Source organism: Rhipicephalus microplus, chromosome 5 (assembly GCF_043290135.1).
Source record: "Rhipicephalus microplus isolate Deutch F79 chromosome 5, USDA_Rmic, whole genome shotgun sequence".
NCBI classification, from domain to species: Eukaryota; Metazoa; Arthropoda; class Arachnida; order Ixodida; family Ixodidae; genus Rhipicephalus; species Rhipicephalus microplus.
Genome location: NC_134704.1, coordinates 9,877,929 through 9,900,865, shown reverse-complemented (window position 1 = coordinate 9,900,865; position 22,937 = coordinate 9,877,929). Strand labels below are relative to the sequence as shown.

General features: G+C 43.8%; 2 protein-coding genes across 7 annotated transcripts in view; one reads left to right on the top strand and one right to left on the bottom strand.

Annotated features, from left to right (window-relative positions):
* LOC119175035 (MFS-type transporter SLC18B1) overlaps positions 1-5,651 on the bottom strand; it is a 37,284-nt gene extending 31,633 nt beyond the window's left edge. For all 3 annotated transcript variants that reach the window (XR_005110234.2, XM_075894826.1, XM_037426209.2), the window contains exon 1: positions 5,011-5,651. The gene's annotated coding sequence lies outside the window, so the exon portion shown is untranslated. The remainder of the gene's footprint in view (positions 1-5,010) is intronic.
* Positions 1-22,937, top strand: part of LOC119174023 (uncharacterized) — a 95,308-nt gene that overhangs the window by 56,604 nt on the left and 15,767 nt on the right. Inside the window, exon 2 of one of the 4 annotated variants that reach the window (XM_075894824.1) lies at positions 1,177-1,288. The exons of the other annotated variants lie outside the window; for them this stretch is intronic. The gene's annotated coding sequence lies outside the window, so the exon portion shown is untranslated. The remainder of the gene's footprint in view (positions 1-1,176; positions 1,289-22,937) is intronic. 4 annotated transcript variants of the gene reach the window in all.

The window sequence follows — 22,937 nt, the reverse complement described above, 5'->3', positions numbered from 1 at the left end:
TAAACCCCACATATAAATCAGTGTGCGTTCCTTTAGTCCGCGTATACACTAGCGCTACCCTTCCAACTATTATATAAAGTTTCGTTCACTAAAAGTTGACGTTCATTACCTGCACCCACGAACACATGTTGAATTACAATGCCAGAGTATTGTATGCACAGCGGGCTTTTTTACTAGCGAGGCTGTTGCATTTGTTTTCTTTGTCCAAGGAACGAATCAACTGTCATCGTCGTATGCGGGTCCGTGCTACAGAAATTGGGTGAATCTCACTATTCAAATCTGGTCTACTAAATTGAAGAAATGTACAGGTCGTGCCTAACCATGCACAGCCTTGAGTCGCCCGAAGCTAAACCGTGCTCCCAAGGAAGAAGCCGTAATTCGAGACGTAAAGCCTACCACTACACGAGAACGAAATGGAAGGCGGGGAGCAGATCCGGAATACGTGGGCTGGGAAGCACGCTTTCTCAGAACTTCGGTCTCTGATTGCCTAAGGAAATGACTCAAAGCTCACACTAAGCTACGCAAAACACCATTCACAGCAAAGCCGGTCAATCTTACGTGACGGTCAACCACGCTACAGCCAAGGTCTAGCCAAGTAAAAACAACGTTAGAGGCAAGTTCAAGACATCTAAATAGAAAATTCAAAAAAGTTAAAGCCTAGTTTAAGCCCTCTTAAAGTAAATTTATTTATTTGATTTGCATACACAGATACGCAAGGACACAGAGGAAACAGGGAAAGAGCAAGCTGGCAACTGCCACCTGCAGGGGCACAACGCCTGCTCACTCTTTCGGGAGGAGGGAAGACACGGAGTAAACAAAGATTAGACGGGAGAAAGGGGTAACAAGATGAGAAAGAGAGAAAAAAAAACGACGTAGACTTTAACAAGTATGAGTAAAAAATAAATAAATAAAAAATAATAAAAAGAAGAAAATAATAAAAAGAAAAAAAGAATAATAAAAAAGACCGTCTATAAACGGGTGGCCAGGTCCATTTGGTTCATAAATGTAAGGAGAGCTTGGTGGGCCTGGTCACGTCGGGAAGCACTACCACTCGGAATGAGGTAGTCGTCTAAGGTCGCGCACTTGAGTCCTAGAAATGTATATTCCTTAATCAGCAAAAACCGCTGCGTAGAAAATGAGGGACAGTGCACTATGAGATGCTCAAGTGTTTCGCAGGAGCCACAAGCTGCACACAACGGGCTGTCCACACGCCCTTGACGGTGTAATCGTTCACGCACCAGCACAGACCCCACTCTTAGTTTCTACAACAGCGCTCTGGAACTACGAGGTAAGCCACGGCCACGAATACGGGGAGGGAACGATCCATGCGCCACACGCTGGTCTGGGTGCTGCTTTAGGAGGTGTCGGTGTATAAGCAGATGAGCGCAGTCTATCGTACATAGAATTCCCGGACAGTCACAGTCATCATGGTTGCATGACGAAGCAAGGCGATCCGCTTCTTCATTGCCCGCGATACCCACGTGCGAAAGTACCCACTGTGCAGCTAGGCATACCCCGCGTGACAGAATATTATTAATGGATTTCATGATGCTATTCAGAATAGGGCTGTCGGTCTCCTTGCTGGTGAGTCTGCTAAGGGCACCACGAAAGTCGGTGAGGATGACAACCTTCTTAAAGTAAAAGGTCAATAACATTACAACCGATTCCAGCCTCGCTACAGCCAAGCTCATGCTTTGGTCATCCACGCTACAATCAAGGTCTGACTAGGTAAAGTAATAAATAAACATGAAGCCAAACAGCTTCACTGTGTATCGAGCTTCACACCGTTTAGTTTTAGCTTCGGACCATTCGTTTAATAGTGCGTACTAATATTTATGCATTGAATTAAACAGTGAATAGTGTGGTTCGACTTAGGCGTTATACAGCCCTAAAATACGTCCATGTCTATGCTTATATGTGAGCAGTAGGGTTAACGTATGTCAAGTTAAAAGAAAATTTGTAACAGTACTACACATCAGCCTGTCATTGGTATGCAGATGACATAAGTTCGCTTAAAAAAAGCATAGTTGATTCCTTCGTCATAGGAATCGGTATTGAAAGCAGAACGTGTATGTGCAAATGTAAATAAATGTTTCCCGTACATTGATATTTAAAAGTTTGCACAACCGCATAAAAGTGTTTTTCAGCTAATAGCCTGACGTATATAGTTGTTTCAAAGCTAAACTCTGACACGACTGGTCTCGGTTTAGAAAGACTGATCCACTGGTCGAAACCATTGAAAATAAAAGGTAAAAAACGCAAGGTTGTGTCTCCTCTCTCTCTCTCTCTCTCTCTCTCTCTCTCTCTCTATATATATATATATATATATATATATATATATATATATATATATATATATATATATATATATATATATATATATATATATATTGTAGTGACTTCCGGCATGGGGGAATTTCATAACACTTTTGACATTTAGGTCTGTTAAAAATAAGATAATTGTCTTCGTGGCATAAATGCTGCGCGTTTTGCCCTCTGTTGTTGCTGTTCTAAGTTTTTAAAAGCCTGTGTCAAACACAAGCTTTTAGGATTAGCCTGAGTGTCGTGCTTATTTTTTGGTCAAAGATGCCGAAATCTCTGCACGCAAGTGAAGTTGCCACCAAACTCTATTAAAAAAGAACGGCTATTTGTTTGGGCTAGTTGGTTGGAATTCATGGTAATAAGGGCTGAAGCGCGAGCACGAAGGTGCTACAAGAAACGTGAAACGAAAGGCGAGGCAAGGAAAGCAAAGAGGACAACACGAGCGCTGTTCTATTAAAGAGTACTTAAGAACAAAGCAGAAATGTTGAAGATCGAACACCACTCACCCGATATGATGTGCCAGAAAAGATACAATCTGTTGTGTTGCAACGCATGACTATGTGTGCACAAATATCACACAGTGGTCCTTCATTAAATGTAGCCGTGGCTAATGAACTTAAAAAAATCACAGCATATCCACGAAGTGCATGATGATGAGTGGGGTGAAGCGTCCATCCGTCTGTTCGTTCTATCGCCCGCCCATGCGTCCGCCCGTACGTACGTCTGTGCGACCATCCATGCGTCCATCCGTGCGTCAGTAAGTTTGTGCGTCCAATCTCCCGTCTGTGCGTCCGTCCATGCGTCCATCTGTCCGTCCATTTGTCCGCCCACCCGTCCATCCGTGTGCGTCTGTGCATTCGTCCAACCGTCCGTGCGTCCGCCCGTGCATCTGTTCATACGTCCATTCGTCCGTCCATCCGTCCGTCCGTCTTGTGAACACTCCAAGTACCGTCATGTCGCATCTTGTCATCATATAGTTAGCATATGGAAGCATATAAAAGTACTGCCATCCAGCGGACATTCCAAGGACTGAACTAGATGTGGCACTCGTGCTCTTCCTAACAGCCTGCGCTTCGTGTCCAACTCCGATCTTTCACCGCTTCTAGTTCATAGCTATATACTAGTTCACTATATTCATGGCACTGTGGCCCAGCCCTCGCTGGACCTTGCCAAAACCAAGGAGGTTACCCCCAGCGAGTTTAACGGGGCAACCCTCTCTGCTCAGATAGTGCCCAAAGTGCGTCCTTCGGATACTACTTTTTTTCAGTAAGTGTCAAACTCAAGGCGAATTTTATTGAAGATTAAGTCATCAATGCTCGTCTCTGTAGGTTATTTTCATCAGAAACAACTATCTTTTTATTAATGCTTAACGTGCGCGGGTTTCCTCCTCAATTGAAAAGGGTGCACGCGTGCCGCTCCTCTAGTCCAGTCGTGGAGGTGGGTATACCTACTACTACGATGACTACTACATACATCGCGGACGCACGACCCATGCCATAGGGAGCTTCGCCCCCAAACAGGCGTATTCCTAAACTCTACTGTTTGCAAGTACGATCGCCACTTACACTTCATGCTTTGAAACTGAAAGGATCAAAGCAGGCCTGTGGCTAAAGCTATAGATATCAGTTATTGACTACTGCTAGCTGTGTAGCGATACCCGTATCAATTTCTAAAATTTACGAAGGGCGTGTTCTAAAGCACCCTGTATTTTATTTTAAGAAAGAAAACGAGTTACTAGGTTGTTTTCTGAAAGTTGGGAAAGGTAATTGCCGAGTAAAAAAAAGCATTCCTATTCAGCAGTCAGACATGTTACACTTCCGTATAATATTAACAAAACATCTAGTCATGATATGCGCCCAATCTCTTCTTTTTTTTTCGTTCCTTTCAAGGAAAAAAGAATTGCAATTTTGGTGTGCTTCAGCAAACGCAGCACATCGACAAGTTTTTCGAACATGCTAGCGTCTTCAGCAGAGTGACCACTGGCCAGCAATGTACGTAGCTCAATTGCTAAGGAAAATAAGTGGTAACTGTGCACTCCGGATGCGTGTGCAATGTTTCAGGCCAGTTAAGGCAACACGAGTTGCGTGACAAGCTCCTGCATTCGATGTTCACGCACAGCTGTACACACCACTGTTGAATGGTTTTAGCAACTAGTCGAAAGACCTACATTGTATGACAGCGCCATTAACGTTATAATGACGCGTAGCTCTCAGTAGTTGCTTAGGTGACGTGTCTCGCTGTTAAGTTTGGGGGTTCGATTTTCCGCCACGGCGGCCGTGTTACAATGAGGCGAAGTGCAAAGAACGACCATTTGCTTAAATTTGGGCCCACATTAAAGAACGTGCGCTAAAGGGTGATCGATTAATGGTCCTAGTTCCCCAATGTAACTTGAATCTCAATCATATCATGATTTGGCACGTAAAATATAAACCATTATTATTATTTTAAACTGATTCCTTGAACAGAGTACACAGCTATAAGCAACACGTTTACACGCACTTACGTAATCACGAGTGTGTGTATAAACCACTCTTTCTATACTACTGTGATGCGAACATGCTTGTCCTGCTGCCACGTGCGTCAACTAGCGAAGAGGTCAGCGTTCCCCAGGGAAAGAGTTGAATGAAGGAGGTGAAATGGGTGAAAAAAAAAAAAACAAAACTAGCAAACGAAGCAAGCAAGACTCACCTGTTTCCGTCTCCGCTTTTTTCTGCGCAACTCGGCCCACCACTGATTCTCCAACGGCCGAGGGAAGAAGTAAAGAAGGAAAAAGTCAGCGTAGGTAGTCTGAGGAGGAACGAAGTCCTCTTCTTCGACGGGACAGGTTGGTTAAGTCCGACAAGGTCGCCACCGCCGCTAAACGTCGTCTTAGCAGTCGCGCGCGTCGTCGTGACGTCGCTTCTCTCTTGGCAGTCGTTCCAGCGACAAACAGCGGTTCGCTCAGAACGCCGCAGCGTTAGCGTCGTGTCGTTTCGGCGCTCGACTCAGTCACTCAACTCGCGCGGCGGCGAACTCGACTCCGTGGTGTTGCCGCACATGCGCTTCTCCGCGGATCGGCGGCGGTGCTTGGTGGCGGGGCCCTGCGAAGGCCGGGCATGTCGACAGCACGGTGTGCGCCTGTTTTGACTCAGGGCAGCTTCCCCGTTCGGCCCGACTTCCCGAAATATCGCATTCCTTCGCGGAGGAGCCAGTAACCGACAAACAAGAGAGGCGCTCGGAGGCGGCGTCGTCGACGGCTGCGCTTAACGTCCTCGCGCCCGCCCGCAGTTTCCCCAAGTGGAAGAGTCGCTGCGCTGGCGAACGCGCGCGCACGCGAGAGTTGGTTAGAGAAGAGTAGCGTCTCCGCGTTCCAACCAGTCGCGAGAGGGAGAGCCTTCTTCCGCATAGAGGGCGTGCTCTTGGAGCGAAAGGGGCGCAGTGGAAGCCTGATACGGGGCAGATCTCTCCGACGCGTCTTTCTGTTTTACATCAGTCGTCATCAGAGCGAACGTTATTCTTTAGGCTTTGGTTATGTTCATATACTGCAGACTCCCACCGTTTTCGAGGACTTGGATTTCATTTGTGTCGAGACAAGCAATCAAGGAATGCCTGCCGACGCAGCAAGATCAGAATCGATTCCTAAGGAGTTTTCTTATACTGCCTGGGGTGGCCTAAATTAGTTTAACTAAAATATAGAGCTGTGTTCCCAGCAGATAGGAAATGCCTCATTAAGCGATTCTGACTTTGATGCCACCCAACAGCACTTCGCTTCCCCTGACATACTTTCTTTATATGAGTAATCCTGAGACTGTATAAAGCTACTTTCACATAGACGCGAAGAAAACATGAAAATGCCAAAACCATTGCGCTCATTTCTCTATAATAAAAATACAAAATTCAAACAGCTTACAATCACCTCAGTTGCACTAATGAGCTATATAGTGCCATGTTAAAGAAGCTTCAATCTTCGTTGGTGCAATACACATTTTCTGGCTTATGCGATTCCCCGTTGGGAAGCTTTATTTTCTCCGGTTAACTGATAAAAGAAGTTAAGGTCTGCAAACAAACGATGAAAAAAAAACTTAAAATTCGCGTTTGTATGCTCTATAATTTCTTTTATGAACGAACTAGTGGAATTTTGAGTCGTTTGGGGATAACTGTCCATCACACATTGGAGTAACGTTCCGTATTGTTTTCTAAGTTATGCATATCTATACTTACTGGTTATAACCATTGTGAAAGACGCCACAGTGGATGGCTCCGGAAATTTCGACCACCCAGATCTAAGCACACGGGACTACGGCATTTTCAGCTTCATCCAAAATGCAGCCATCGCAGCCGGGATTTGATCCCGCGACCTGCGGGTACAACAAGAATTAAATGCTAGTTACCAAATTTTTGCTTTATTTATTGTTTAGCAATATTGCAGTCCACGGCGTGGTTCATACAAGAGGCGCTATCACAGAATCATCAAAACATCGTAATCAGAACAATAAAGAAAAAATGAAAGCAAGATTGAGAAAATGAGAACGCAAGAGAAATCTTGGTTGCATTCACAACACACAACACAAGTTTTCCAGTTCACGTACAAAGGTATCGACATCAACTATTGTGGAGGGTCGAGCATTCCATTCTGACATAGTTCCAGGGAATAAGCTGTATTTGTACGATCAACAAGGGAAATAAAACTTGTAAAGCTTCAGCACTTCAAGGCGTAAACGTATTTACCCACAAAAGCTTCGGTATTTACCCACAAAAACCTAAAAATTTTGGCAGTTTTTACACTAAGGGCTAAGTCGTTCGCTTGGGAACCACGTTGTATGGAAGGCTTAAAACTTGGGCAGTGCTCTCAAAGGTCCTAAGACACGGCACCACTGAACTAACAAACCAGACGGCGGAGAGGAATGCGAGGTTGGATCTCGGAAAGGCCGCGTGCTTCGGCCCAATGTTTACTCAAGCTTTGTTCTCAGCCCGCGGCTCGAATCCGAGCCAACGGGGAGTTCCGGGTTTTCGCAATGCAGTGCCTCGCTCGAAACTATCCACGGTTTATCGACGTGTTGCATTAAGAACAAGCGTACAGTTTACTCGAATAATAATAATAATAATAATAATAATAATAATAATAATAATAATAATAATAATAATAATAATAATAATAATAATAATAATAATAATAATAATAATAATAATAACATATGGGGTTTAACATCCTGAAACCACCGTATGATTATGAGAGTTGCCGTAGTGGAAGGCTACGAAAATTCCGAACACCTTGAGAACGTGCACCCAAATCTGAGGACACGGGCCTACAAAACAGTTCTGGTTCTATAACCCATTGTTACTTGACTGAGTATAGAGATAATGACAGTACTTGCTTTTTTTTTAACAGTGGAGGCTGTTATGGGATTACAACAAGGGTCGCGTGCGCCGTAGTTGTCGGCTCGTGTCTGTAGCTATACGGTCGTGCAAAACGACAGAAAGCTTTTGTAATCAAATACATTAAGTTCACAGTGGGATTTGAACCCCGTTCCCCTGCGTGCCAGCTCAGTATTTTACCACTAAGCTACGCCGGTGCTTGAAACTCCGTAGCAAACTGACCCTATGCATGACCTTATCTCGGAAAAGAAATCGCATTAATCTGTGTATAATAAAGTGCCTTTGAACATCGAAAGAACATTCAGCTGTCACACAATGCTAATTGTGCAATTATTGGATTGTCGAATGGTGCTAACCCCCCCCCCCCATTACAGTAGTGCTAGGTATAATGTTTAATGGTCGTTAGCGACAGCATAAGAAAATTGATGTTCCTTTCAGGTATGTAGCGGATACTATGCTTCTCTGAAGAATGGCAGAAGAATGGCATATTGGCTATCTCCCTACCACACAAAAATTAGCATGATTTATCTCGAAGTGGGTACTCTACTACTGCAGTGTGCTTTCAGCAATTACCCAAAAAGTGTTTAACAAAGGCTCCGAGAGACCGCTCTTTCAGCTTTCACTCTAACAGTGCTGCGCGTTCTGCGCTGGCCTGACGGTTTTTGTTTACTTGTCTTGGTTAAGCAGCGTTCAGCTGCTTAACTTAGCTAATCGTTGATTACATTCAGGCGAGTGGTATGAATTGGAAAATGACGTTTAAAGAGAGGGGGGGGGGTTGTGTGTGGCTTATACTATGATTATATATCTTCATATGAAAACGTGGCTACATAATGTTACTTAACTTGCACAAGAACGGAACATGGTTTGTGCAAAAAGTGGGAACTTGAAACAACTGTCAGTCAAATAATGGACTCGGACCCATGGGCTCGCACGGTGCATTTTATCTGTTGGTGGCTGAATGCTTCAAGAACAGAAACGTCATTTTTTTTTCTTTTTTTGGGGGGTACTAACTTCACAATCTAAGCCAATTGCGGTTTTTACGTGTTTTAGCAAAATAGCTTGAGACACTGATTTGTGGCAGTTGAGCCAAACCGGGTTCTTGCGCACCAGTCAATCTACGAGCACATCAAGACTCAAGGCAAGGATATAAATTACGAAAGCAAACTGAAGCAGTCGATGTCTCAGTACACTTGCGGGTGTCTCTATCAGTTTTCTCATTTAGCGCTTGTATCTTCTTGCGTATCAGCCTCTTTTGCGTAACGCATATCTCTGCCTCTCAGCGTTATTTGGTCAGATTGCGGTTCTCCTGGTAGTGATCTTTCAGCCATAAAAATGTCAATTCAAACAATAATTCACGCTGCGCGCATATACTGCAAGTTGCCAGTAGGCGAAGTTAGTAAATAAGCTGTTTGGAGGCTGCCATATATGTCTGTTAAACAGACCAGGGCCATTTTATTTACCGCAAATGAAGGTAACTTAGCAATTATGAACGCATAGCATTAAAGAAATCACTTCGCTGAAATTTTGGTGTTGTCATTGGCGTCGTTGATTGAAGAACAAAACAGTCAGGGCATTTCACGCTCTTAAATCTGCAGTGATAACTTTTGTGGGGAGGGTGGAGTGATCGAGGGATGGTGTTACATTTTTGCATAGATAGAGTTCTCTCATGCTCCAGCTCCACGCATTTCCAGCACCGGACTCACCTTGTATGTAGAGACGATTTACGCCTGGCGAAGATGATGTGCGAGAGAAGTGATTCGCCATTGAAGATAACCTTCACACATCGCGATTCGTCAATGCGATACACGGGCGCAATGACAACTTCTTCTGTAACTGCTTTTATTGTCCAATCGAAATACAATATTGTGATAATTATATGCTATGTGCTACCCACTGACCGGAGACGTGACGTTATTTTTTGCATATTTGATAGTCTTTACAGTACTATGAGGTTAATATATCATATAATTTTTGTTCTACGTACTGTCCGGGTGGTACTGTGATGGTGTTCTTGGACACGCACTCCTTTCATATTCTGGTCTATAAGGCAGAACATTCTTTGATACGTAATTTTAAATCTAGCAGGTGGAATGCTCGATCCCCTCAATATACAAGGAGTTGCCATCGCCTTACGTGCACGTGCACCGGTGTATTCTTACATCATACAAATAAAAAATGCTGGTGATCACAGCCCAATAATTACGCAAAGATACAAGCACGCAGAGCACTCATTAGGTCTTGGAACTTTTGTTTACAACTGGAGAAAGATTAATCGTTGCCTTGGAAACGTCCTTTGCGGTGACAGGAAACAACCTTGCACGGTGAAACTTGAGAGCAGCAACGGGGCTTAAGGGAAGCTCTTCATTCGTCACGAGCCTCGCAATATCGCCTTTCAGCTTATCATCTGTGTCGCAGGATGGAGCTGGGTGCATGACGGCCTTGATGCCGATGAAAAAGGACGGTGGCGGAAGCGCCAGATAACTTCATGGCGGACATCCTGGCAACAGCTTTGTGCGTTGCTCGCCTGGGCAGCCAAACGTTTATATAGTGCAACTATAAAAGAAAAGAGACAGGACGAGCTAAGAAACTCGAGGGTCAGACTCGAGATCGTGCAGAAAGACATACGTTAAAAATGGCTGAAGCTAGATGGTGTATGGGATATGGTGTCCTGGCATCTCTTTCCGAGAATCACCATTCCTTGCCGAGAATCGACGTTGCTGGAAACACTAGACAGTGCCATCAATTTTTCCCGTTTTGCTCTTGGAGCCAGTAAGCGTGCACCGATGTCTGGCAATCCGCAGACTCATAATATGACGCCAGGTTGCTTTTGGCAACACTTTGCGGTAGAGAGCATGTATATTTGCTTATAAAATACAGATAAGTTGGTCATGTGCCCTGGTTTTTAAATAAATAAAATGTGGGAGACAGTTGCGACATGTTTTCTGAAGGAAGCTAGGTCTTTATGTTTTCACAACAGCCATGATGACGTAAAAAATACACTGGTGTTATTATAAGTGGGCCTGTCGAAATGATGCTCGAATCGCAAGTGTACACAACATGATACAGAAAACATGTAGATAGATAGATAGATAGATAGATAGATAGATAGATAGATAGATAGATAGATAGATAGATAGATAGATAGATAGATAGATAGATAGATAAATAGATAGATAGATAGATAGATAGATAGATAGATAGATAGATAGATAGATAGATAGATAGATAGATAGATAGATAGATAGATAGATAGATAGATAGATTTATTCTGGCCCAAAAGAATCTTTATCCCATTTAATGGGGCAAGACTGCGGGCCACTCCCACGTTGGGAAGGAAGCCAAGCCTCAGTGCCGCATCATGGGTCTTCTGGACAGCCCGGAGTTGGTCCAACCAGTAGTTGCTCTTGAGAAAGGAATGAAAGTCTCCCTCCGTCAATCCGTGATCCGTGTGGTGCTGCAAAGAGGGGACTCCCTGAGCATGTGCTTAAAATCACTAACTACCCCACAGTTGGGCCGTAGAGGGGAGACCTCCATGTACCTTCTGTAGGCCGAGAGTGTTGGATATGACTTCGTCTACCGGAGCCGCAGAGTCACGGAGCAAGTAATTATATTCCTACCGTTCCTGCCGTTGCACGGCCTTCATCAGAGAATGATACACATTTTTAGCCGCCGAGCACCACAACCACTGTACCAGCGAAACATATTTCTCATGGGTCATGTGTTGTGTGAACTTTGTCTGGGCCTAATATTGCATTGATTGCTTCTTGTCGCAGTGCTTTAAAAGAGAACTCAAAAGCACGAAAAGTACTGAAAAATAATGAATACTGCCCTTGGACAGAATGTGTGAACAAGATTTCTTTCTTTCATTGCGTCTCTTGTCTGAGTCTGTAAACTATGTTCCTTCCACGCGCGAACATCTGCTCTTTAACAATTCAAAAGCGGCCACACGCGAAGATAGTCATGTATAGTTTATGCTAGTGTGGTTCTCGTCGTACTGGTAATCATGCATAATTTATGTGTCGCTTCCTTAAAACGTTAGCGGCCTGTTTCTAGGATTCGTGCAGCTTAACACAGTGCATCGTTACACGTAATAAACACATCGCACTAAAAAAAGCAAACAAGTGGTGTTCCTCGCATGAAATATAAAATGCATTCTGGCACTTTGCATTCGTTTATTGCGACGAAACTCGGAACTGCGAAAACTGGAGAAACGCATGCTGCAGTGCTGGCATTTATCCATGCATTTTGTAGTAGCGATTTCGGTTTTAAATGATATGCCACGACTACTGCCATGCAGCCAACGTAATTCTACCCAGCTGCATTACTGCTGGCTTCTGCGGTTTCACTCTATGATAAGCATAGAGTTTCCTAAATATACACTAGAGGAAACTCTGGCGCTACTGTCACTGGGAGATGCAACGCACGGCGCTTCAGCGAGCATGGAAATGATGGGCAGTACACGGATGTATCTAAACTTCGTACTTCTGGCTTGCTTTGTGTTCGCGTGGCTTGAAGATTTTTTGTCATGAATCAAAAATCGGGAAATGTTGAACAGTTGTGCTTCACAACCTCAATCTTCTGATTGATAGTATGAATGTGGTCGATTGTTGAGTAGCCTGTTCGAAATCCTGCTTGTTCCTTTGGTTGATTGAATTCTATTGTTTTCTTTACTGTGTTAGCAATTACCTTTGTGAATAGCTTTATACTACAGAGAGCAAGCTGATCGGACTGTAATTCTTCCAGTCCTTGTCATCTCCTTTGTTATGTATTAAGATGATCTTAGCGTTCTTCCAAGACTCTGGTACTCTTCCCATCAGGAGACATCTCGTAAACAGGGTGGCTAGTTTTTCTAACACAATCTGTCGTCCATCTTTCAGCAAATCTGATGTTACCTGATCCTCACCAGCAGCTTTGCCTCTTTGCATGCTCTCCAAAGCTTTTCTGACTTCTTCTATCATTACTGGTGGGGTGTCATCTGGGTTACTGCTAGTACTTATAATATTGAAGTCATGGTTGTCCCGGCTACTGTACATATCTTGGTAAAACTCCTCCGCTATTTTAACTATCCTATCCACATTGGTATAGTTATTTTGCCTTCTTTGTCCCTTTGTGCATACATCCGATTTTTGCCTATCCCAAGTTTCCTCTTCACTGCTTTGACGCTTCCTCCGTTTTTCAGAGCGTGTTCAATTCTATCCATGTTATTTTATACCTTCTTACATCGCATAACTTGCGCCTATTAATCAACTTTGAAAGCTCTGCCAGTTCTATTTTGTCTGTTGTACTTGGGATTTTCATGATTTCACGCTTCTTAATGACATTCTTCGTTTCCTGGGAAAGCTTGCCAGCGTCCTGTCTAACTACCCTGCCTCCAACTTCCACTGCACACTCCGTAATGATAGTCGTCAGATTATCATTCATTGCATCTACGCTAAGGTTGTTCTCCTAACTAAGAGCCGAGTACCTGTTCTGAAGCGAGACTCTGAATTCCTGTACTTTCCCTCTCAGTGCTGGCTCATTGATGGACTTCTTGCGTATCAGTTTCTGTCGTTCCTTCTTCAAGTCTAGGCGAATTCGAGACCGTACCATTCTATGGTCACTGCATCGTACCTTGCCAACCACTTCCACATCCTGCATGATGCCTGGGTGTGCAGTCATTATAAAGTCTATTTCGTTCTTATTTTCGCCATTAGGGCTCCTCCATGTCCACTTGTGGTTTCCTCGTCTAAGGTAGAAGGTATTCAAAATCCATAAATTATTGCGTTCTGCTAATTCTACTAGTATCTCTCCTCTGGCGTGTCTAGTACTGATGCCATAATCTCCTACTGCCTGGCTTCCAGCCTGCTTCGTCCCTACCTTTGCATTAAAGTATTCCATCACCATAGTATACTGTGTTTTTACCTTACTCATTGCCGATTCCACGTCTTCATAGAAGCTTTCAACTGAAGCGTCATCATGGCTGGATGTAGGCGCGTAAGCCTGTACCACCTTCATCTTGTATCTTTCATTCAGCTTAATTACGATACCTACCATCCTTTCATTGATGCTATAGTATTATTCAATGTTGTCAGCTATGTTACTGTGAATTAGGAACCCCACTCCCAGTTCTTTTTTGTCAGCCAAGCCCCTATAGCAAAGGACGTGCCCATTCTGTAGCACTGTATAAGCCTCATCGGTCCTCCTAACCTCACTGAGCCCTATTATATCCCATTTAACACCCTCTAGCTCCTCGAATAGTACAGCTAGACTTCCTTCACTAGAAAAGGTTCTGGCGTTAAACGTTGCCAAGTTCAGGTTCCAATGGCGGCCTGTCGGGATCCAGAGATTCTTAGCACCCTCTGCTGCGTTGCAGATATAACCACCGCCGTGGTCAGTTACTTCACAACTGCTGGGGACTGAGGGCCATGAGCTATCTGACGTGCGCATGTGGGAGGTAGTGGCCAGATACTGCACCAGGGTGGCCAATTCTTCTCTGATGAGGGAGTGCGTTCCCGGCGGTGGTTACCGGTGAGGCCGCACCCCAGACCTCTTAATGCAGTTCCATCACCACGCGGATTTTTTTTAATCTGGTTGGGAACTGCGTGGCACCGGGATTTGAACCACAGGCCTTTTGCATGTCAGGCGGATGCTCTAACCACTACGCCATCGCTGCACACATAAGAAAGCATAAAGGAAGCAACAGAATACAAATCAAGAAGGGTGTAAGGCAGGGGGACACAATCTCCCCAATGATATTTACCGCGTGCTTACAGGAGGTTTTCAGAAGCCTAGAATGGGAGCAGTTAAGGATAAGAGTTAATGGAGAGTACCTTAGTAACCTGCGCTTCGCCGATGACATTGCATTGCTGAGTAACTCAGGGGACGAATTGCAACTCATGATTACGGAGTTAAACAAGGAGAGCGGAAAAGTGGGTCTTAAAATTAATCTACAGAAAACGAAATTAATGTACAACAACCTCGGAAAAGAGCAGAGCTTCGAGATAGATAATAGTGCATTTCAAGTTGTAAAAGACTATGTCTACTTAGGGCAGGTAATAGCCGCGGAGCCAAACCACGAGATTGAAGTAACTAGAGGAATTAGAATGGGGTGGAGCACATTTGGCAAGCACTCTCAAATTATGACAGGTAGATTGACATTATCCCTCAAGAAGAAGGTATTAACAGTCCTATCTTGCCGGTACTTAGCTACGCAGCCGAAACCTGGAGACTTACAAAGAGGGTTCAGCTTAAATTGAGGACGACGCAGCGAGAAATGGAAAGAAAAATGGTAGGTGTAACCTTAAGAGACAAGAAGAGAGCAGAGTGGATTAGGGAACAAACGGGGGTTAACGATATCACTGCTGAAATCAAGAAGAGGAAATGGACATGGACCGGGCATGTAGCGCGTAGACAGGATAACCGCTGGTCATTAAGGCTAACTGACTGGATTCCCAGAGAAGGCAAGTGGGTTAGGGGGAGACAGAAGGTTAGGTTGGCAGATGAGATTAAGAAGTTTGCGGGTATAAATTGGCAGCAGCAAGCACAGGACCGGGTTAACTGGCGGAACATGGGAGAGGCCTCTGTCCTGCAGTGGACGTAGTCAGGCTGATGATGATGATGACCTCAATCTTCTAGACTTACCATTTCAAATCTGGTAATGAAGTTCAAAAGGGTTCGTTCTTCTAAACAAAACCGAAAAAAAGCAATAAAAGAAGCCACAAGTGCGATTCACCGCCCGCAAGTATGAAGACTAGGCAATGCCGTGCACTACCAATTATTCCCGCGGACGCTGAACGATCGTAGCCCGAGAGCCTCCTCTAGTTAATTTTAGGAAACTCTTTGGTAATAAAGAGATACAAGGGAGTGCGCATGTATCAAAGTACGCCTCAACTTAATATCGAGGTGATAAATGTAATGCTGAATATACTGGAGAAACAAATATGTCAAGATCGTCTACCATACATTGGAATGTATACTGGAATACGTAGAGCTAGAAATCACCAAGAGATTGGTCTAATTACGAAAAAAAAATTCACCGTAGAATAAGAATAGGCTGCAGCGCATTCGGCAGGCACTTCCAAATTATCGAAATTTAGCACAGTCATTAAAGCGAATGGTATACAGCCAGTCAATACCGCTAGTTCTTGCATGTGGAAATGAAAGATGGAGAATAACAAATAGCCCAAGAAAAAAATTCACAGCATAGCCACGGAGTAGATTAGGATGAGTGGGCCATCTGTCTGTCTGTCTCCTCCTGTCACACTAGAGCGTGCAATGGATGGACGGACAGACGGATGCTTCACCCCACTTATCATCATTCACTTCGTGCATATGCTGTGAATTATTATAACAGCACCATCTATCCTCTTTATTCGTCAACTATACGAAAACCACGAACCCAACTAGTGATAATATTCACGACGGAAGAATGGATGGATGGATGGATGGATGCATCCGGCTGTGTCCTTTAGATCAGGCTGTGGCTCACGCCTTCTAGCCATAAAGTTAAGTACTATCTCTGTGTGTTTAAGGATTGAGTTTCACTTGCGCTTCTATTGTAGCCACCAATCAGTTAGCCTCCTCTTGGTTATTTGTACCCGTTTAAAGTCTATTTAACTTTACTGTCACTAAACCCCAATCCTATAAAAAATTCGCTACCATTATCTTCGACTATAGGGCGAAGCCCTTTACAGAACATTATCCAATGTTCAGCCGTTTCCTCCTCCTCTCCAATTACACGTACACACAACGCCATCTAGTGAGCAATTCATAGACTAGAGGTGGGTAGATACAAATAAAGAAGGGAACGACCCAACCTAAGGAGCTTCGCCCCTAAAAAACGAGGGCTGCGCAGTAGGCAATCGGGCGTAATATATTAGCAATAAGGCTAAGAGACTCGAGGATGGCAGGGTTGGACAGAGAACAAACAAGGATTATAGTAAACTGCCTATATTTATGTATAATATTACATGGTATCTTTAATAACATAACAAAAAATATTTGCTAATGCGTACAAAATATAGCCAATTTTCTCACAATAACGAAAGAGGTAATGAGGCGATAATAGCATCAATATGGAACTGCTGGCAGTGTTTTACTCTTGCTACCTTGACTTGCTCTGCGGTCAGCCTCGAAAAATATGGCTATTTGCAAATTTTTATAAAACATTTATGCATGGGCTTGCCCTTCTGCCGAATTACAACACTAAGAAACTTTAAGACACAAAACTAATGAGGTTAAGTACCACCAAAACGGCGGAAACAAGGCCAACAAAAATGGTTGTAGCCATGCCCTATGTGCACAAGATTTGGCACTCCTTAATGAAGATTGGGCGCAAGCACGGAGTACGCGTTGTTCTCACGGTTCCCTGCAAACTGGCAAAACTGTGACCCATGATAGGAAATCGTGGAAGGGTGAACAAGAGCGGTTGCACTAAAAACATGCCCCGCTGTTTGTACAGTGTATTTCAGGGGTTGTGTACATAATCCCCTTGAGCTGCGGAAAAGTGTGCATCGGCCAGACGGGACGTTGTTTAAATGATCGACTCCGAGAACATGCGACGTACTTGAAGGTTCTCGCAAGCTGCATGCACTTGTCAATGCACTGCAGGGATTGTGGGTGCAATCCGCAGTTTGGCAGCACGAGATTCCTGGGCAAATCAAAACACAAAATGACCAGATAAATAATGGAAGCAGAACAGATTAGGGCGAACGAAAGCACTTGTATCAGTGTTCCTTGGATAGCAATAAGTGAAAAAGAGGTGTCTTTTTTTTAGCTGTTGAAGTAAATAAACGTATACCTTCTTTTTTTTGGGGGGGGAGGGGGTAGGGTGGAACCTTCAAGTGACAGTTGGTTGCACCTGCGCGTTTGTGTTCTCGTGCGATGAATGTTTTCTAATAAAAGTTCAGTTGTAACTGAGCCTCTTTCCTGTCAAGTGCTTTTCCTTCTACCTTGCGTGCTCATATATTTCCACATAATGCCTTCAAGTTCACTCCTAACCAATATATATATATATATATATATATATATATATATATATATATATATATATATATATATATATATATATATATATATATATATATATATATATATATATATATATATATATATATATATATATATATATATATATATATATATATACGATTAAGCAGACTATGGAAATACAAAGTAATGCTTAACATTATTCACTTCGTGTTTGTTTTAACTCCTTAGTTACCACGCGGAAATGGTTATTTTTAGGGGCAAAGCTTCTTATCAAGGCACCCGTTTGTCCCTCGTAGCCGTTGTAGCAGTGTGTGTAACAAGTGTACCATTTCGACCTCCAAAGTAGTGCTGGTAAGAGCTTTCTTCTGTGCGTTGTTGAACAATAAAAGATAATGCTCAATGTACATGCCAATGGCTGCTAAGGGTGGATGACAGACAGGGGAATTTGGCTTAGTTAACGCGCACGCTGCAAATTTTTTATTGTTCAACAACGCACAGAAGACAAGAAAGGCTTGCTACGTTATACTCGATGGGCGTAACCTCCTAGGTTTTAGGAAGGTTTAACGAGCGTTAGGCCGCAGTGCCATGAATACAGTGAACTATTATATACCATGAACTCGAGGTGGTTAAAGGTGGGAAGTACACGCGAAGCGCAAGCCATAAGAACGTGTGCGTGTGCCTTTTCTCGTTCAGTCCTTCGAATGTCCGCTGGATGGCGGTGCTTCTATATGAAGAATATATGATGAAAAGATGCGAGATGGTGGTACTTGGAGTGTTGAATAGGTGGACGAACGGACACACAGGCAGATGCACGGACGGACGCACGGACGGACGCACGGATGGCTGCACGGACGGATGGATGCACGGACGGACGCAGGAGCGGATGCATGTACGAAAGCAGGGACTGACGCACAGATGAACGTGTGGACGCACGAACAGACGCACGCACGGACGGGCGGATGGACGCACGGGCCGCCACACAGACGCACGCATGGATGGACAGAAGCAAGAATGAGTGGACGGACGGATGCTTCGCCCCCCTATCCATCATTCACTCCATGGATATGCTGCCATTTTTTTATGCCTCGGGAACATAGCTTTTGCCAGTGTGAAAAGTGCTCCAGCACGCATTGCAGTGCTTCATTGTTTATGGAATGAAATGCTCTTTCCAAAAAGACGTATGTTGAGAGCAACAGAAATATTTAGAAATGACTAAAATTGTGAAAAGTGGGTAATTTTTTATTCCCAGCTCATAAAGAGTGCAATAAAACACTATGTATGCAAAATATTCGAAAATAGGAAAATTCAGTATACAGATTTTGGAGGTAAATGACCTAGGAGCAGCATACAAAATTATAAATGCTGTACAAAATGTTTCTATTCACATATATAAAACAAGTAAAACCAAAGTGCTGCTTCATTGCTTGTGCTAGAGGTGAATCATTGTTTTGTTTTTCATGAGACGCTAGTGAACTCGTACACATTTCCTGGTAAATTTCTTTTTTGTCTGCGTTACAAGAGCCTGCAGGTGTTTCAGTATAAGTGGATGCCCGTGATGTGAATAATCTCTCTATAAATCAGATGCCCAAATCAACTTCCCTATTTCGTTTAGCGTCATCTCTTTCCATGAGCCATCTCTGTCTGCATATGTTCACGTTCCAATATATGCATATAAGCATATATGTCTTTGCAATTCTGCATATAGTATTAAAAATAAGGGCCAATATCGCGCGCGGCCTAAAACGTTTCGCGCTGCTACGTAGTCAGGGCCAAGATGTGCTCCGCTAGCCTTCCTGTCGTGAGCAAAAGCTCGGCAGTCTGTGCCAGTACACCGCAACCCAACAATGTGTGGACTACTCGCAGGTAACCGCAGTAGCTACAAGATATCACAAAGGCTAGCACCTACGCACTTGCGGCGGTGGAGACAACTTTAGGCCGTAAATGAAAAAAAAAACAGTGAACGATGGTGGATGTCTCAGGCTGACGCGAAACATTGTGCCATTAAACGTGAAGCTGAAGTGCTGTCATCCTCGTAGTCTATAAGCTCATCTTCAGTTCAGGTGTGGTTGTAAGGTTGTTCCGCGCGGGGCGCGTTTTTCACGGCGCAAATGTGCACCGATGCGTCACTACCGCCATAGGAGTGACTATCGACACTGTATGCGGCTCTGTGTCTGATATAACAATACATGCGAAACCAAAATTGCTGGAAACTGGCTGACAAGGCTACCACTACACTTCACACATGCGTCGGACATTCGGAAATTTTTGTAGAATATATTTTCCCTGACTTCTACAGCAGATCTCTATTTATTAGCTGTCATAAATATTTGGCAATTATTACTGCTCAACACTGTCAGTTTGCAAAGCTGACACCTTAATTTGATATTTATCTTGCAAAGGATGTTGTGATTACCGAACATTTGTGTTACGGTAGCGTAACTACGAGGAGCACGCACTTCTCTCGAATTCCCCAGCAAAGTACATTTTCCCAATAACTCACGTACACTGGTTCACACGAAGGTCTGTTGAAGATCACTGTTTTGCCAAAATGGGCAAATATAGATCGACTCTGAAAGTTGATTGACCGGAGTAACCACAACAAAGTGCTCGCTGCACGGTAAACAAATTCAACATGCCGAAATCGACGATCTAAAATTGTGGTCACTTTGAGTAGGCATGGTAACTAAAGAGTTAAACGGTGGCTTTGCATTCCATTGATATTTTGCGATTGTCACTCCTACCGTACTTTTTTTTTAACATACATACCTGAGAACATAAGATTTTTTGAGTGTCTCCGGCTTTTTATAGGTCGGCACGAATCAGTCGAGCTACCTCAGGTTCACCGTAGAAATAATTATTTTTTTTTTGCTTAGGGCGCACTTGCAATTAATGTCCCAAAAAGTTTCCCTTGACCGAACTCACTCGAACTAAAACCCACCAGAATACTACTCAATCGAACTCACTCAGATGCTGGCACGCGGCTTGGTTTGAGTTTGAGTGAGTTCTTGACTCATAAGTGAGTATACCGACCTATGTCCAGGCCTGCTATAGACAGAATGTCAGGCTATTGTTTTGTTTTTATTGTTTCTCTGCGTGCCTGTATTTGCCTGCAAGTAAAAATTACCGGAAGCTCTCGTAATTGGCCTCTCCCTAGTCCACGCAATCCGTGCCTGCAGGGGCATTGTGTTCGTGGTCTGTCACGTCACATCCGGTTCGTAAATAATGGTCTTCCCAAATTATGCCGCACGTGAAGGACATAGTTCTTATAGGAAAGAATCATGCGTCAGAGTCTGAACCTGGTGCAGAATTACGAAGTGCGTCGTTCGTACAGTTGCTTGGGTTTCTTAGTATCGTCATCGGTGAGTGCAGTTTGCGAGTTCACTGCCTTCATTTTGATCACTGTTCTGTATTCAGATTCAGGTGCTTGCTTGCCTGCGATAGATAGTTGCACAGTACTGTGGCGTTTGTTGTATTCAACTACTTACCAGGGGCTGAAGTCATCTGATTCAGAACAACAAAGAGCAAACTTAAGGAAAACAAGCAATTCCTGAACAACCCAGAGTGGAGTTAGTTTGTACGTATTCATTGTAAAACACGGGGTGACACAAGAGAGAAGTTAGGATGCCTTCTGAGAAATTATGGTCGCGGGTTCGATACCGGCCGCCACGGTTGCATTTCGGTGGAGGAGGAATCATAGAAGCCCGTGCGATGTCAGTGTGCCTTAAAAAACAGCAGATGGCCAAAATATTCACAGCCCTCCACTACGTGATTCTTCATCATCATATCATTATTCTGGGACGTAAAACTCTAGATATTGTTATTTCTAACCACTGAAGATGCGCACCACACCTGAAAAAAAAAAAAGAGACCCGCCGCGGTGGTCTTGTGGCTAAGGTACACGGCTGCTGACCCGCAGGTCGCGGGATCGAATCCCGGCTGCAGCGGCTGCATTTCCGATGGAGGCGGAAATGTTGTTGGCCCGTGTGCTCAGATTTGGGTGCATGTTAAATAACCCCAGGTGGTCGAAATTTCCGGAGCCCTCCACTACGGCGTCTCTCATAATCATAGCGTGGTTTTGGGACGTTAAACCCCACAAATCAATCAATCAACCACAGGCTGATAAATTAAAATTACCCAAGAATAGTCCACTGAAGTTTTCATTGGTGCATTTTTTCTGAGGTTTCACAATAACATACCCAAGTTTAACGCTTGGCTTGTATCGACCTCGGTCTCCGCATGTGCCCTAATCTGTTTGTGGTTCAGTAATGCACATGATTGGAAACAAAAACACGCAGTGATGAAGGCCTAGACACAATATTTGATGATCTCACGCTATGTCGTGCATAATCTAAAGCTGCCTGGACGTTGTTTAACATATGTACTAAGCACTTTTGCTACCAGTTTATAATAATACTCTTTAATTTAAAAACTATGTTGGAGCTAGTGCCTTATTTGTGTGTCAACATCTCTATACTAATATAATCAGGAATGCAGCGATACAAAACAGTACAAATATACTTTTTAGTCTATATAAACATCAACACAGAACTGATGGTGCCTCGTGGAGATGGCTATAAAAGTTCGTCCAGCGTGAAATAAGTAAACTCCCTGCTCTTTTTCTATAAGGGCTCGTGCTTACTTACGTCACCAGCTGCTCTTGTGAGTGTGCCATGGCACAGTAAACTAGAGGAGAGTACTGGGATCACTGACGAAGATGACGAGGTCGTACTACCAGTGATCGTGTTAGTCTAACGTTATGGCACACCGCTATAAACGCCACGTTAATGCTTGGCTAGTTGGTACTGACTTGATGAATTCATAGTCGTAGAAAGCACACTGCACACTGCACGTAGTGACATAGTAGACACTGTTCCTTTTCTGTGTGTCGTTCTCTATTGTTATGTACATTGAGTTTCCTAACATAACCATGGTTCTATGGCACTGCGATCTTTTCAGCCACCATGAGAATGATGGGTAGTACACAAATTTGCCTAGTCTTCGTGCTTGTGGCTCCGAATGCACTTGTAGCTTCGTTTAATGTGGTGTTTTGGTTTTGTTTCTAATTAAAGCTGATGAGAATCGGTGAGCCTGAACCGCCATTGTGGGAAAGTGGAACTACTAAATCTTTCCTGAACTCGGTCTTGCGGGAAAGCCCATTCAGGACACACGAAGCCAAACGGAGCTGCAAGAACGATGATTAGACAAATTTTTACACTGCCCAGCGTTCCCATGCTGCCTGAAGTGCCGTGCGTTTCAGTTCCCGTAGGCACTATCGCCAGAGTTCCCTAAAG